General features: G+C 39.8%; 1 long non-coding RNA gene across 1 annotated transcript in view; it reads right to left on the bottom strand.

Moving 5' to 3' along the window:
- Window positions 1-5,249: 5,249 nt before the first annotated feature.
- The window catches only part of LOC127434338 (uncharacterized), a 58,308-nt gene continuing 48,741 nt past the window's right edge, over window positions 5,250-14,816 (bottom strand). Inside the window, exons 2-3 of the long non-coding RNA XR_007896023.1 lie at window positions 5,425-5,602; window positions 5,250-5,330 (exon numbers count right to left, since the gene is read on the bottom strand). This is a non-coding gene — a long non-coding RNA (uncharacterized LOC127434338). The remainder of the gene's footprint in view (window positions 5,331-5,424; window positions 5,603-14,816) is intronic.

The following is a 14,816-nucleotide window of genomic DNA, read 5'->3' as shown; positions in this document are numbered from 1 at the left end:
AAAGTTTATCATTTTTTTAATTACATGGGAAAATCAACAAGCCAGATAACTTATCTAACTAGCAGGCCAGTTTCCAGGCAGGTCTGACTGCCTCACATTACTTCAGGTGGATTTTTCACAAGTGATTGTGAAAAAGTTATTGATATTTAGTTAAAAATGTACATAGTATTGCTAGCTAATGTTTATTTAGCAAGTTTCACAGAAACTGCCAAAAAAAAAAAAGGTTGATATAAAAAGAGGCTCGCTGATGATGGTCACGTCAATTTTTCCAGAAAAAAAAACTTGCTAGTGCTACTCCTATAAATAAATGCTTCGTAACTAAAAAGGTTTGACTATCTTCCACAAGCGACAAAATTGGCCAAAAAAGTTATTGATATTTAGCTAAAAATGTACATAGTATTGCTAGCTAATGTTTATTTAGCAAGTTTCACAGAAATTTGCTTAAAAATAGAGGCTAGCTGCCGGTCCGATGAACGCCGACGGTCATGTCATTTTTTCCAGAAATAACTAGCGTTACTCCTACAAATAAATGCTTCGTAACTAAAACGGTTAGACTTTCAATAGACAATATTGACAACACATGTTAAATAACTTGTCTTACCTCGAAAGATCGCCTCAGTTTTCAATTTGAAGCAGTAAGTCCAACACTGGAGGTAATCTCCCAGCATATCCTCTCTGGCTCCGCTCAGGCAAATGGAGGATGACGCTGATAACGATACATTTATTATTTGTGCCCAGTAACCCCTTAACCAATAATATGTGCTTTTAGCTTATATTGTCATGAGTATCTGGCAGTTTTCAGAAATAAAATTGGTGATTGGACGGCGAAGATATTGAGACAGGAACATGGGAATAATTGTTCCCAAATTTGAAGGCTCCGGCTGGTAAGTGTTAAATTAGGATAGGATAAGCATTTTAATGTCAAACAAATTGCACACTTTATTTTATAATGACAATTCATGTTTAATAAACTTTTCATTACTGTATATCCTGTTTGGAATTTCACTATGATATGCGCATTGGAGAAAATACAGAATTCCCTGACATTTTAATTGTTTATAATGCTGAAGCACATCTCTGGTATGGCTTTGTGAGAGGTGTGCAGTAGTATAGGTCAGTGGAACCTTTTCCTTGGTCTTGCAGATTACCCTTGGTTGTGAAAATGAGCAAGCCGATTGGCTGTGGCTACAGAGGACCTGAGACTGTCTAGACAGGAGATGAAAGATGAGTTGAGCTTTGGCAGCCGGCTGTTTTTGGCCATATTCCTAGCCAGGGCTCTTTACCTGCCATGGCTGACTCAAGAGCATATATACAAATTACAGTGCATTTGCTCTGTTCTAATTTAATGTTGTATTTCAGATATACACACCAATGATGTGTGACTTTCTTTCTTAGTTATTTAAATGTCTTTTTTCACTAGGCTAAGCATATCAGAACTGACTGCAGAAAACTTTGTATGTCCAAAGCATTTTAAGAGATGAAGAAAGGGATAGTGTATAATACACTTTGGTCTTTGTCAAGGTTAAAGTTATTTCTAAAGCAAGCTGATGTTGTTTTAGCATTGTTTAACAAATTTTCTGATGCATTCATGCATTTGACAGTCCCTTTCAATCAAAACAACTGACTGTACAATTTATTTAAGGTTTACATTTTATCATTATGTGTGTTCCCTGTGAATCAGACCCTTGTTTGTTGAGCAGGAACACAACAGGGGCATTTGGGAGCATTAGATTGTGCGCATTTTTATTACACTCTCATCTGCTTACATACTTGACTGTCATGAAACACCTAGTAGCTCTGAATTGGAGACTCTGCATTATTCCGGCTTGTACCCATGTATCACACTGCAGTGTTATTTGATATACTGGCTGTTGATACAGTGCATTACAATCCTTGGCCCATCCATTTACTAAACTTTGTCTTTTTGACAACAACTCAATGGGACAAACGTATGCGTATGTAGTGTATATAAATATGTCAAGTGCTTTAAACAGCACAGCTGGAAATCACAAGATATGGTGAGTGATAGAGCAGATACATGTAGATTATGCTCTTACCCAAACATTAAGATGGCCTGTGTCTTTAAAATCTTATTTATCATAAACTGTATCCTTTTCATCTAATCAAAATGTTTTTGGAGATTTATTTTACTACTGTAAATTTCATCATGCAGCTTCTGCAAAAACTGTCAAGTGACCAAATTGTACAGGCAAATTTTGTTGTTTTAAAATGGTTGTTTTAAATTTGCCGGTTTGGTTTGCAATGATTAAATGAGTGTGGATCAGATTGGTTGGAATTCCAGTGTGTTGGGATGATTTTGCCATCTTTGTGGTCTGAGAAATGGGGGCTGTCTAAGAATGTACCTTCATTAAAAGACTGGGTTTAGGTTTTTATATTTGGTGCAGGCAATGCAGTTTAAAAATTTAGAGTATTAAGGTAAGCCTGTTCAGTTTTTCAAGCTTTTCATAAGCACTTCCCTACTACAATGAAAATAGTTCAGATTTTTCCATCAAAATCATTGAATGATTGTTCCTCATGTATCTTTGTGCTGGCAGTGCCACACAGGCAGTTTTGAACTTTGAATTTTAAACAATATACATATCAGTTCATGTATATTGGAAAACTGAACAACTTTTGAAGATGTTTTCAGCTGAATGCAGAAAGGAAACACTATTAGGAACATGATAGCAAAGTGAGTTACCACTATATTCAGTCCTTGAAATCAAACAGAAATTTAGACAACTAGAACTTTGCATCTTAGCTTCATATTTCAAGTAATATAAACAGTGCAGTGTAGCCCAGTAGATTCCACAATAGAACATGTTGTTTTGATGTTGTGAAGAATATGGTAATCTCTGTTTTAATATACTTACAGTAATTGTCCTAAAACCCAAAACACTTACTACAGACAAGGACATTGTCCACACTTGGAGCTTTATGAGATCATTATTTGTTTTACATAATTTTGGGATTTTAAATGTTGGAGTCTGCTCCATGAATCTTGTATGACATGATTTAATCTGGACTGAACTGTTCAAGGCCTCAGCCATTTTTCAGTGGGTAAAAAAGTGACAGTGATGTGGTACAGTGTTAGGTAATTAGAATTACACCACTACATATTTGCCCATGGCTGACCTCTATATGGTTAATTCACATTTATTTCTTGTCCAGCAAAAACATGCTGCTATTAATTTGCTAATTCATAGGAAAGCAATGCATCTCCTTGACAACCTGTATGTCCAACAAGCTCTGCTGGAAAAAACAAGTCATACCAGTTTAAGACCGTCAAGTTGGTCAACCAGTTCAAGCTAAGTTTTGGAATAAGGTTAAACAACTTAACCAGGTTCCCACCAGCTTGGCCATGGTGGACTAGCAGTTCAAACCATGTTGACCAACCAGGTCTACCAGGTCGACCTCAGACCCACCAGCTAATAAACCAGTTAATAACTAAATCAGCTTGGGCAAGCTAATGACCATAATTGACCAGATTTGAGCAGTTTCCTTAGGCTGATTTTAAGCTATTTCCAGCTTTTTTTAAGCAGCTGACAACAGTAGCAACCTCATTAACAATAGCTTAAAGAAATTAGCTTAGCTAGCCTGGACCTGCCAGAATACCTATACCCCGTCAGGATGCCCTACTGGTGTTTTTGTAGCTCAATTGGTATAGTATGGTGCTAGCAATGCCAGTATGTTAGCCAACTGTCCAGTATTAGCGAGGACATCCCTTATTTTGACCAAAATGCTTGAGGGGGTACGCCCGTCCCATGTTGAAGTGTTCAAAATGCTCAATTGTCCCATATTTGTGTTGCAAAAATTGTGGTTATGGGTTAATATTGCTAATTTAAAAGTAATTTGGTCTTCCTTACTTCAAGGCAACGAGACAGAGCAAAATAAACTGTATATCACAGAGTTTGATGATAAAATGTAAAATAGTGGGTATTTTAGCAACATGCTTCAAAAGCCAAGTAAGCTTAAACCTTCAATGCTGGTAATAAACAATTTCCAATTTTACATCCCTTAATTGGCTATTTTGGCCTTTTCTATTCAGAGGCTTTTTAAGGCATGTTAGCTGTGTTGATGGTGACTGAAAATCCATCATAACTTCTGTGCATTTGTTTGGCTTACTCAACAAAGAATCCATTTTAATTGTATGACTGCAGTGTCTTTAAATCTGTCATGCATCAATCTAAATGAAACTGTGCAGTATGACCTCATTGTCTCCAAAAACAAAAGAGTATTGTGGTCCCAGTTTTACTTGATATTATAACCACGCTTGGCCTTCTGCCTACTACACTGTACTGTAGGTGCATGATAACATTTTCATTGGTAAAAAAAAACTTTCTGTGAGGGAGTATCAGCTTTTATCAAATATCAAAAGGGTGGGTTGCTTTGAGGTCTCTCTCTAATTTCAAACAACTCTTACAGTAAGCCATGATACTGTCTTGTTTAATGAGACAACGAAAACTGGCATAGAAAGCTGGCTAGCTGGCCCACACTCAGAGATGACCATGAGAATATTGTTTTAGATTTACCTCATAGAGATCTAGTACATGTCTAGTTCTCCTGCCTGCCTGGAGTTTATTCCCATCCCTTTATATTAAACACTGACCTCAAATGATGATGAAAAGAAAATTAAAGCAGCTTTTAAAATACAAAGTAATTCTTGATAAGAAAAAATATATATAATGTGTCTATTTGTGCCATCTCTGCTTTAGTTAATCACTCTTTCCTTATCAAATGCAGACTTAAATGACCACTTTCGTGCTTTCATCTTAAATCTGAATTTAAACAGCCATGCATATTTAAAAAGCACTGCTTTACTGCAATTATAATTTCCAAATACAATATTATAGATTCTGCTTCATGTGTGAGAACTACTCTTTGATGTTGCTGGGCAATATATTATTATAGTTTCTATTTTAGAAACACTGTGTTGAGCAGTCCAAACAAGCATAGCCACTCCAGGTGCAAAATACGTCACCAGGCACTCTAACATATGATTGGTTGGACTCAAGGTTCTAGTGATCCATCGTTTTAGTGTTTGGACTCAGACGCACAAATCTGCATCACCTCAGCCTTTGTTTTGACTGCGGCTCTACTGTTGGTCAGTTCCACCCCTCCATCTTTCCCTTGGCTCTCATTACCTTAGTGGACCATTTTGCCCATTCTTTTTTTCTTTTTTTCTAGCAATATAGAAATCAGCTTGTTTCCTAGAAATAATGTGGCTGGAAAATGTAAATTAATTTGAGCTCTGTTTATGAATTTATGCATGTGTATTCCAAGGTGTGTCTGGTGGTTACAGGCCCAGAGAAGTTTTGGCTTCTAACGTCCTAAAAAGAAAAAGCATGACATCATGTTATAACACATCTGCATGGTGTTTGGGTCTCACCAAAGCACTTTACCAAAAGATTCATTGTTCATTACCTTTGACTGAAAATCAGTAGTGAGTCACTGTACTAAAAACCTGTCATCCTGACATCATCCAAGCTTTCGGTGACTTGCCAGGCTCTTCACTTCACGTGGTTTTCCACAAACAGTTAGCATGTGGTCACTGGCTCAAACCTCACATCACATTTCCTCCATACTGTATATCAGCATGTATCTAACCATATCATATCACAGACAATAATTTCATTACATCATTCAACTTAATGGTATTGTGTTATATAACCATAAATTATCAACATAATTTACAATGTGCTATTAATAACTGATCTTACTGTGAATTCAGTCACAGTAGGTCAAAAGTGCTTATACCGCAATTAGACTCACTATTGTTGAACGTGTGGACATGTGTGAGCTCCAGTTTCCGGGTAAAATGTCCACATATAGAGTGGCACTGAAAGCGAGTTGTTTTTAGTAGAAAATTATGTAATACTGTCAATAGGAATACATATTTTATGATCCATAGTCCCCCAAACCCTAACCTAACTGTCAATAGAGTAAAAATGTAATCTTTAAAGGTGCACTCAGTAATTTTTTTTCCCATTAAAAAAGTTTTACTCCTAAAGAAATTAATAGTAATTTTGAAACATATGTATAAAATCATGACCACTCACATGAGATGAGGACTCCAGTGAATTTCTACATTGCCATCTGTAACTAAAAACTATTGATTTTAAATGATGCTGCATCCACACCACTAAGTGTCAATGTAAGTCCAAGATGACACAAACAAAAAGTTACTAAGTGCACCTTTAAGAGGGAAAATGCAACCTCTGAATCATACTCATCATTGTTTATGTGAACACGACTACTTTCTGGTTTCCACGTGACCAGAACTCATGTCTCTGAGGTTCCATAGCGCCACAGGAAAAGGTAACACCTTTTAACTGATGCAAAAAAAAAAAAATGCTTGATGGGAGATGACACTTCTCAGTAACTCTGCGGAATGGGTTTGGTTTGAGGGCACTGGAACATTTGGTAGCATCATGTTGATTGTTGTCTCTGCATGTATAAATGCATAGTGGGGTGCAGTGTTCGAACTGAGTTGGAGCTCTTGGGGGGTATTATCTCCATTCTCTTGGGTTTCTCTCACAAAAAAACAGAGCACCACGTTTACCTGACCACAAACATCACAAACATAGCTTACCTGATTCAACTGATCTTTTGTTCTGGAGATGCCCTACACTTGAAATAGTTGCTGTAACTTGCTATATTGTCTCTGCTCCATTCTCTCTGACTATGTCACTGCTTTGGCACTTGGCAAATCTAATACATTAATAACATTAATGCTGGGAAAGATGATGGTATCACGGTAGAAAAGAGTTCAGGGCAGCAGAACAATTTTTTTGGTAGCCACTAAGTAAGCATGGGACTGTCTACCATGTTTGAACTGAAAAATTACATAATAATTAAATAATAATAATAATAATAATAATAATAATAATAATAATAAATAATAATTAAATATATTTATTAAAATTAATCAGTTTAATATTTTAATGCATTGAAAGACAAGAGTAAGATGTTAGGCTCAATAATATACTGTAATTAAAAATTTCAATTGTTTACCATGGCTGAGATGCATAGTGTATAGTAGAGGTATAAGTATGGAGTAGCTCAGTGTGCTATTGAGTGTGTTTTCATAAATTATTTTCTCTGTTGTCACTATCATTTGTCAGCAAGCACATTTAAAGATATTGAGGGAGAACCGCTCGTCATGGGCATAACATAAGAAATAGACTAAGATATTTCTTAACATTGCATCCATGTATTAAATATTACCATTATTATGAGGTGAAAATTAGGATCCATTTTGCCAGTGTCGTTCAGTCACCGTCTGTAAGTTCCTTCAGAAAACAGCGGCAAGCACTCTGGCATGTGCAAAATTTTACAACGTTAAAAATCTAATTTAGATAATTTATGAAAACTGAAAAAAAAGTACATTTTATGTTTCTAGTATTCTAGTTTTGATGAAAAACCAGGGGAACCCCCAGGTTACATTGTTTTGGCCTTATGAGGGGTCCCTTAACTCGTATGGGGGGTCCGGGACCCCTCAAAATGCCCATTCAATTCGAACAGTGGAGGGGTGCGAAGGTCTGAGACCACTAGTCCATTTTACATGCATTTTTCTAGCATAATATATTATTTTGTACATTGTAAATTATATTGTCAGCATAAGAATTTGAGTGAAAAGTTGAAGAATTAAATTTTTTTTATTTTTTTGGTATTTGGTATGTCCCCTTTGACATGACAGCATGCACTCAAGCTGGTATGGACTCCACAAGTTTGTGCAAAACCTGATGATTGAAGCAATGAAATTGCACCATTTGGACAAAGTAGCTGACACGGTCAAAGTCACACAGTTGCTTATTTGTTTAGTGACCTTGAAATAGTGCAGAATCTGTTTTTGTTTTCTTTTTTTCTTTTTTCTTTTTCTTTTTATTTCCAGGATTAAATGGCATTTTAAATCCAAAATCTTCAAGGTGATTTCAGATTTTTTGGACTGTGCCATTAATCCATTGCACCATGGTCCTACTAATGTTAAGTGTATTTAGGGTTCCACTACAGATTACAGAATACATGCAGTAAAATGTAATTTGTAATGTATTCCGTTAGATTACTCAAGGTCAGTAACATATTCTAAATACTTTGGATTACTTCTTCAGCACTGGTAGATTTTTTCACTTGTTTTGACTATAAAAACTCTGCCAGTACAGTAAGACAAAATACACATGTTAAAAATACATTCTCTGATAAACCTAAATATCTTATGCAGTGTTGTTTCTAAAACAAGATAAATCAAACTGATCTTGTTTTAAGGATTTTTAGATATTTTTACAGGAAAACAATATAAAAATTACTATCAAGAATACGATTTTTGCCCTATTAAAGGTCTTACTAGAAAAAAAAATTATGATCCAACTTGAATTTTCTTGATAAAAAAAAGATGATCGTGCCTGGTAACATGTGCATGTAAGATGGCTAGAAATAGCATTTTAGCTTAACATAAAGCTGATAATTTACACAAGGTTTATTTATATTTCTTCTGCTCCAAACTTACTTCAAACTTACTTCTCTGTCTGCTTGTATGAATGTAACACATCATAAGAAAGTGTTTCACCACTGATCATATGCACTTTGTATCGCATCATTTATATGTATAAATGTTTTCCATCTGAAAGGATTAAATATGAAATGAAACAAATGACAATAAAATGCAAAGTAATCTCTTCAGTAATCAAAAAACTTTTTTAAAGTTTTTTTTAAAAACCAAGTTTAAATCTTTCTCCCATAATCTCTTGAGAGAAGCAGAAGCTCCTTCTCCCAGACTCTGAATTAGCAGGGAGTAATACACTGATGCCTCATGACCTTTTCCAAAGCAGTAATCACCACTCCCAGAGTATCTGCCGCTTTAGTGGGGTGTATGCTACTCCCAAAAATAGTACAGAGCAGGTGGCACAGCTGTAAATACCTAAAGAACTGAGACCCAGGAATCCCAAAATGTTGAACCATATTTTCAAAGGATCTCAACACTCCACTCTCATAGAGGTCACTGAGTGTATTAACCTCCCTCACAATCCACTCTGACCAGCAGAAAGGAGACTTATTAATACATAATTTTGGGTTTAGTCATATGCTCGAGACAACATTGAAATAAATGTCTGAATTAAACACTCTGGACACTTTTGTCCATACTGAGTGCAAATGCGAGATAATGGGGTGTAACTAAACTTCTCCGGTTAGTTTAATAGAAAGGCTTTGCAATGGCGAAATGGGGCAAGAACTTCCTGTTCAATACAAAACTAGGGAGGGGCTCTCTAAGGTGGAAGCGACCAATGAGCCAAATGTCTGAGACTGAATACATAATAAAAAACAAAATCTTGGGTAGGCCTTGAAATGTAATCTGGGATGTTTACCATTCCAAATAAAGGACTTCACTATGCTATCAAATTGCTTGAAATAAGAGAGAGGGACATCTATAGGGAGAAATTGTAGCAGGTAATTGAATTTTGGAATACAATTCATTTTAATAACATTAACCTTCCCAATCATCGATAAATGTAATGAAGCCCACCTGCCCACATCACTCGAAAACATTTTTATTAAAGGGTCAAAATTAACTAAATTACACAAATTTGCTGAGAATAAAATACCCAAACATTTAGTGCCCTGTTTGGGCCACTGGAAGGCGCCCAGCTGAAAAGCTGTTACCAGGCAGTACTCTGTCAGAGCCAAAGCTTTGGATTTAGACTAATTCACTCTGTATCCTGAGAACTTAGAAAAGGAATGAATAATTCTGTGGAGGCAAGGCACAGATCTAGTAGGGTCGGAGACAAATAATAAAATATCATCTGCGTAGGGCCTGGGTAACTCAGTGAGTAAAGATGCTGACTACCACCCTGTGGCAGCGGGGGTGTGGTCAAACATCTCTCCGGAAAGAGAGAAAGCGGTAAGGGTGCTTTCACCTGAGCTAAATTATGTCTAACACCTGTCTCTAATTTCAGTGAGCATGGGAGAGCGGCTTAAAAAGAGCCACACCGCCAGCAGTCATTGAGAGAGACTGGTACAAGAAAGGCCACGGTGCTACATTAGCTATTGTGATGTTTGTGTTATGAAGCTAAAGTGTTAAAGTAAATATTTGCCTGCGAAATTGTAAACATCAAGGTGGACAAATTAAACGCTTACCTGAACCGGGAAACCTCGCTTCTCGCCTCCTCCTTTCCATTGAAAAGTGTTACACACCCCTATAGTTGTGAGTGACTCCAGCCAGATCTCCTAAGCAGTCAAATTGGCCTGGTTGCTAGGGAGGGTAGAGTCACATGGGGTAACCTCCTCGTGGTCGCCATAAAGTGGTTCTCGGTCTCAGTGGGGTGTGTGGTGAGTTGTGCGTGGATGCCGCGGAGAATAGCCTGAAGCCTCTACACGCGCTATGTTTCCGCAGTAACACGCTCAACAAACCATGTGATAAGATGCGCAGATTGACGTCTCAGACACGGAGGCAACTGAGATTCGTCCTCTGCCACCCGGATTGAGGCGAGTCACTACACCACCACGAGGACTTAGAGCGCATTGGGAATTAGGCATTCCAAATTGGGAGAAAAGGGGAGAAAAAAATATATATCATCTGCATAAAGCAAAAGCTTATGCGCCACGCCACCCGCCACCACCCCTGGAAAATCATCCTCCTTTCTTATTGGAGCTGCTAATGGTTCCATTGCAAGACAGAACAATAAGGGGGAAAGAGGGCAACCCTGCTGGGTGACCCAATCCAGAGTAAAATAATCTGAAATGAATCCATTCATTTGAACCGCCGCTACCGGGTGTCTATAAAGTAACTTAATCCACCCAATAAAAGTATTCCCGAACCCGTACATTTCCAAAATCTTAAAAAGATAATCCCATTGTACCATATCAAACACCTTTTCGGCATCAAGTGAGATGGCAGGGACCGGAGTCTGATCAATCGCCACTGACCACATGATATTGATGAAACGCCTAATGTTATCAGAAGAGTTACCGCCCCGAATAAACCCCACCTGATGTATATGTATAAGAGATGTCATAACTTTACATAATTGGTTAGCCAAAATTTTGACAATATTTTAATGTCTAGCTGGATCAGGGAAATTGGACAGTAACTCTTACACTCGCTTGGATTTTTGTCCTTTTTAAGAATCAGACTGATCTGGGCTTGTGTCATGGTTGGCAGAAGCTTTTTATTCTTTAATGATTCCGTATAAACTTCTTGCAAAAGTGGAGTCAGTTCTGTAGCATAAGATCTAAAAAACTCAGCGGGAAAGCCATCTGGCCCCAGAGCCTTGCCTTTAGGCAAGGCCTTAATTACCTTGCCAAGCTCCTCCAAGGTTATCTCAGAATCAAGAGATTTGTTTTGCTCAGTCATCAGTTTAGGAAGTTCTAATGGTTCCACAAAGTTTCTAATATCCTTTTCAGTAGATGAAGACGTGGAACTATAGAGATCAAGATCAGCGCCAACTGGCGTCCATCCCTCCAAACTCAAACAGTCCATGTACACCTACGAGGACCCCCGTGACAACTTTGCCGTCGGATTGCTCAAGTCCAGTGTTTCTATACTAATTTTGTGAGACAGAATTACACAGCAAAAGGTCATCTATAAAACAAACTCCAGCCAATAGGCAGAACAAACTCGAAGAGCATGTAGATTCATCCACAAAACTGTCCCGAAGGTGTGCCACTCTGCAAAATAAACTCCAGCCGCTAGGTGGAACAAGCACAAAAAAATGCTCAGTTTCCTCAAACAGTTGAGTGAATGATCAGTGAGATGGTCCACTCGGCTGCAACGTGAGTACCACAAAATAACTTACTCACTCCATTGACTTCATGAAGGACATCGCTTGCTGTGGGCATGTGAATGTTTTATGGCTCTCCTTAGCATCTATTCTCAATTTGGCCAGGAAAATCAGTGCAAAAGCGACCTTCCATTGATGTAAAAGTTTCTTGCATTCCTTGAATCGATCACGTTTCTCTCTTGTCAAACTCGCAAAGTATGGGAACAAGAAAATGCTGTGGTTTTTCCAAGAAAGCCTTCCTTTATTCCTCGCCTCACGTAACACAAGATCTTTATCAGATGATCTCAGAAATTTGGCCAGAATTGATCAGGGCCTGTCTCCCTCCGCGGATCTCCATGCCGGAACCCTGTGAGCTCACTTGATTTCCAGCTTATGGCCTGTTATGTCGAGCAATTTCACCATATTCGACCCTCTTCGGCCTCAGGAATTCCGACAATACGGACGTTATTCTGCCAGCTACGGTTCTCCATGTCCTCCAACTTCTCCCAGACACACTCCAAATTTACCTCGGTTGCTAGCGGATTAGCAGATAATTCCCTCTACAGTGACTCTAGATAATCAATCCATTTTTCGACATCCCCCACTCTTGTAATCATCTCAGAGAACTTCGCCTCCATGGCAAAGATCGATCGACGTATCACAGCAAGATCCTCCAAGTCAGCAACGACCTTCGTCAGCATTGCCGACATTGCCGCACTTCCCCGACTCCCTGGCTCACGGCCCTCTCGGGGGTATCAGCTTGGGCACATAAGTGTCTTTTAATGTTTCCAGAGCCTGAGGATTTTGAAGTCTTTGACATATTGTCTTCCTAGAACAGTTATGAAACAGAGTGTATCAAATCTCACCGGTTTATATCATTAAAAGTGTTAAAACTAGCAAAGTGTGCAGAGCTCGCCACTCACACGTCCGATCTTCAAATGGCGTCATGTGACCTCCTATGGATATAATTATAGACTCTGCACAACTGGTACAGGAGAAAGTATTTTAAACTAATAATAATAATAATAATAATAATAATAATAAACATGCACATCACGTTTGAAGGGTTTGTTTAACCAAAAATGAAAATGTACTTTCACTGTATACTAAGTGTAGGGTGCAATGAAAGTGAAAGCTGACTCAAAATAACATTCTGCCTAACATCCCCTTTTGACTTCCACAGAGGAAAGAAAGTCATTTGGGTTTGGAACAACATGAGGGTGAGTAAAGTCTGACAGAATTTTCATTTTTGAGTGAACTATCCCTTTAAGGACTTAAGGATTGCAAGGACACCTGAGATAAAGTAACATAAATTTTAAAAGCACTGGAGAAAACATTTCCATCAATGACATTAACAGAGAACAGTCTGAGCAGAGATCTCTCTGAAATTGTTCCCATCAAATAAACTTCAGTTACTCCAGTGACTTGAACTTGGAGCCAGGAAAAGCAGTCTCCAAACCTCCAAACATGGTAAAAATAGTAGTAAATCAAAACACTTCATCAGTTAACAAAGATAAGAGAACCCCGTCATAGTTTGGGAAATCTGTACTATGACTTCATAGTTCCCCTTCTGTCACTCACTCGAGTGGTGCCCCAGACATCTCTGATCTTTGAGAAAAGGCCAATGAGAATTGGATAGTGGGATTTGCATGCCACTCCCCCAGATATACGGGTATAAAGGAGCTGGAATGCAACCACTCATTCAGATTTCTTCTTCGGAACCGAGTGGTTGTGTTCATTCAAGCTGAATTACTACTGGTCCATTCATCTCTCTTGCTCTCACGAGCTGTTGGTCTTACGGTGCATTACAGCGGTTCTCCCCCTCTTGCAACGGCATTGTGCAGAGTACATCCCTGGGTGCTTCAACAGCAAGAAAAAAGGGGTATATTTTCTCTCTAAAAGATAATATTTCCAACTAAAAGAGTGGCACTCACGATAGCGTCTTTTTCAAGATGTCTTTTCGTTTGTGTATCCTTCCTGGTTGTGGTCGCTATCTCTCCGCTTCTGACAGCCACGATCGCTGTATCTCGTGTTTGGGTGCTTCCCATGCGGAGACATCGTTCGTGGATGGTTCATGTCCTCATTGCGAGAACATGACCATGGCTACGTTGCGGTCGTGGCTTTCTTTCGTCTCGGTCCTTCTACCTACGGGTATGAGGCTGAGTCAATTAGCGCTGGGGGCAATTTGGGGATTTCAGTGGGAGCTTCTCCGCCGGGTAACCCCCCACGGACCACAAGTGTTGGGCTGGAGTGGAACTCTCTGCTCCCCTCTGAACCCTCGCGGCTCAATGATTGGTTCCTGGGGCCAGAGCGCCGCTCATGGCCATGCTCCGCCCCCGTTCCTTTTTTCCCGGAAGTGCATGAGGAGCTTAAGCGGTCGTGGCAGGCACCTTTTACTGCCCGCACCCAATTTGCGAACTCCTCCGCTCTCACTACCCTCGATGGTGGGGCGGCGAGGGGGTACTCGTCAATTCCTCGGGTGGATCAGGCGGTCGCGGTGCACATGTGCCCGCAGAGCGCCGCCACCTGGCGGAGTCGTCTGAGGCTCCCGTCGTCACTGATGGTTAAAGCCTATGGCGCTGCTGGACGTGCTGCCTCTGCCCTGCATGCCATGGCTCTCCTGCAGGTGCACCAAGCCAAGACACTCCGGGCGATGATGTCCACTTTGGTGGTCCAGGAACGCCACATTTGGCTCAACCTGGTTGAGTCAAGAGAGGCTGACAAGGTTCGATTCCTTGATGCCTCCATCTCCCAGGCTGGCCTATTTGGCGACGCTGTCGGAGACTTTGCCCAGCAGTTTTCGAAGGTAAGGAAGCAGACGGAGGCCATACAACATATCCTGCCCCAGCATGGCTCAAGGCCCCGCACCCCATCTGCTCATCACCAAGGGCATCCCCCTGCGGAGGTAACACCAGCTCTGCTGCAGCCCGCCCCAGTGGACCAGCCCCGGTGTGGAGCTGCCCGCAGGAAACAGACGCCACCCGTCTCACGGCCAGCCACCAAGAACCCGAGGAAGGCTTCGAAGCGCCCCTGAGATGGGCAGCCCAGGAAGTCAGGAACTCA

This window comes from Myxocyprinus asiaticus, chromosome 44 (assembly GCF_019703515.2).
Source record: "Myxocyprinus asiaticus isolate MX2 ecotype Aquarium Trade chromosome 44, UBuf_Myxa_2, whole genome shotgun sequence".
Taxonomy (NCBI): Eukaryota; Metazoa; Chordata; class Actinopteri; order Cypriniformes; family Catostomidae; genus Myxocyprinus; species Myxocyprinus asiaticus.
This window is presented reverse-complemented; position numbering and strand designations above follow the sequence as displayed.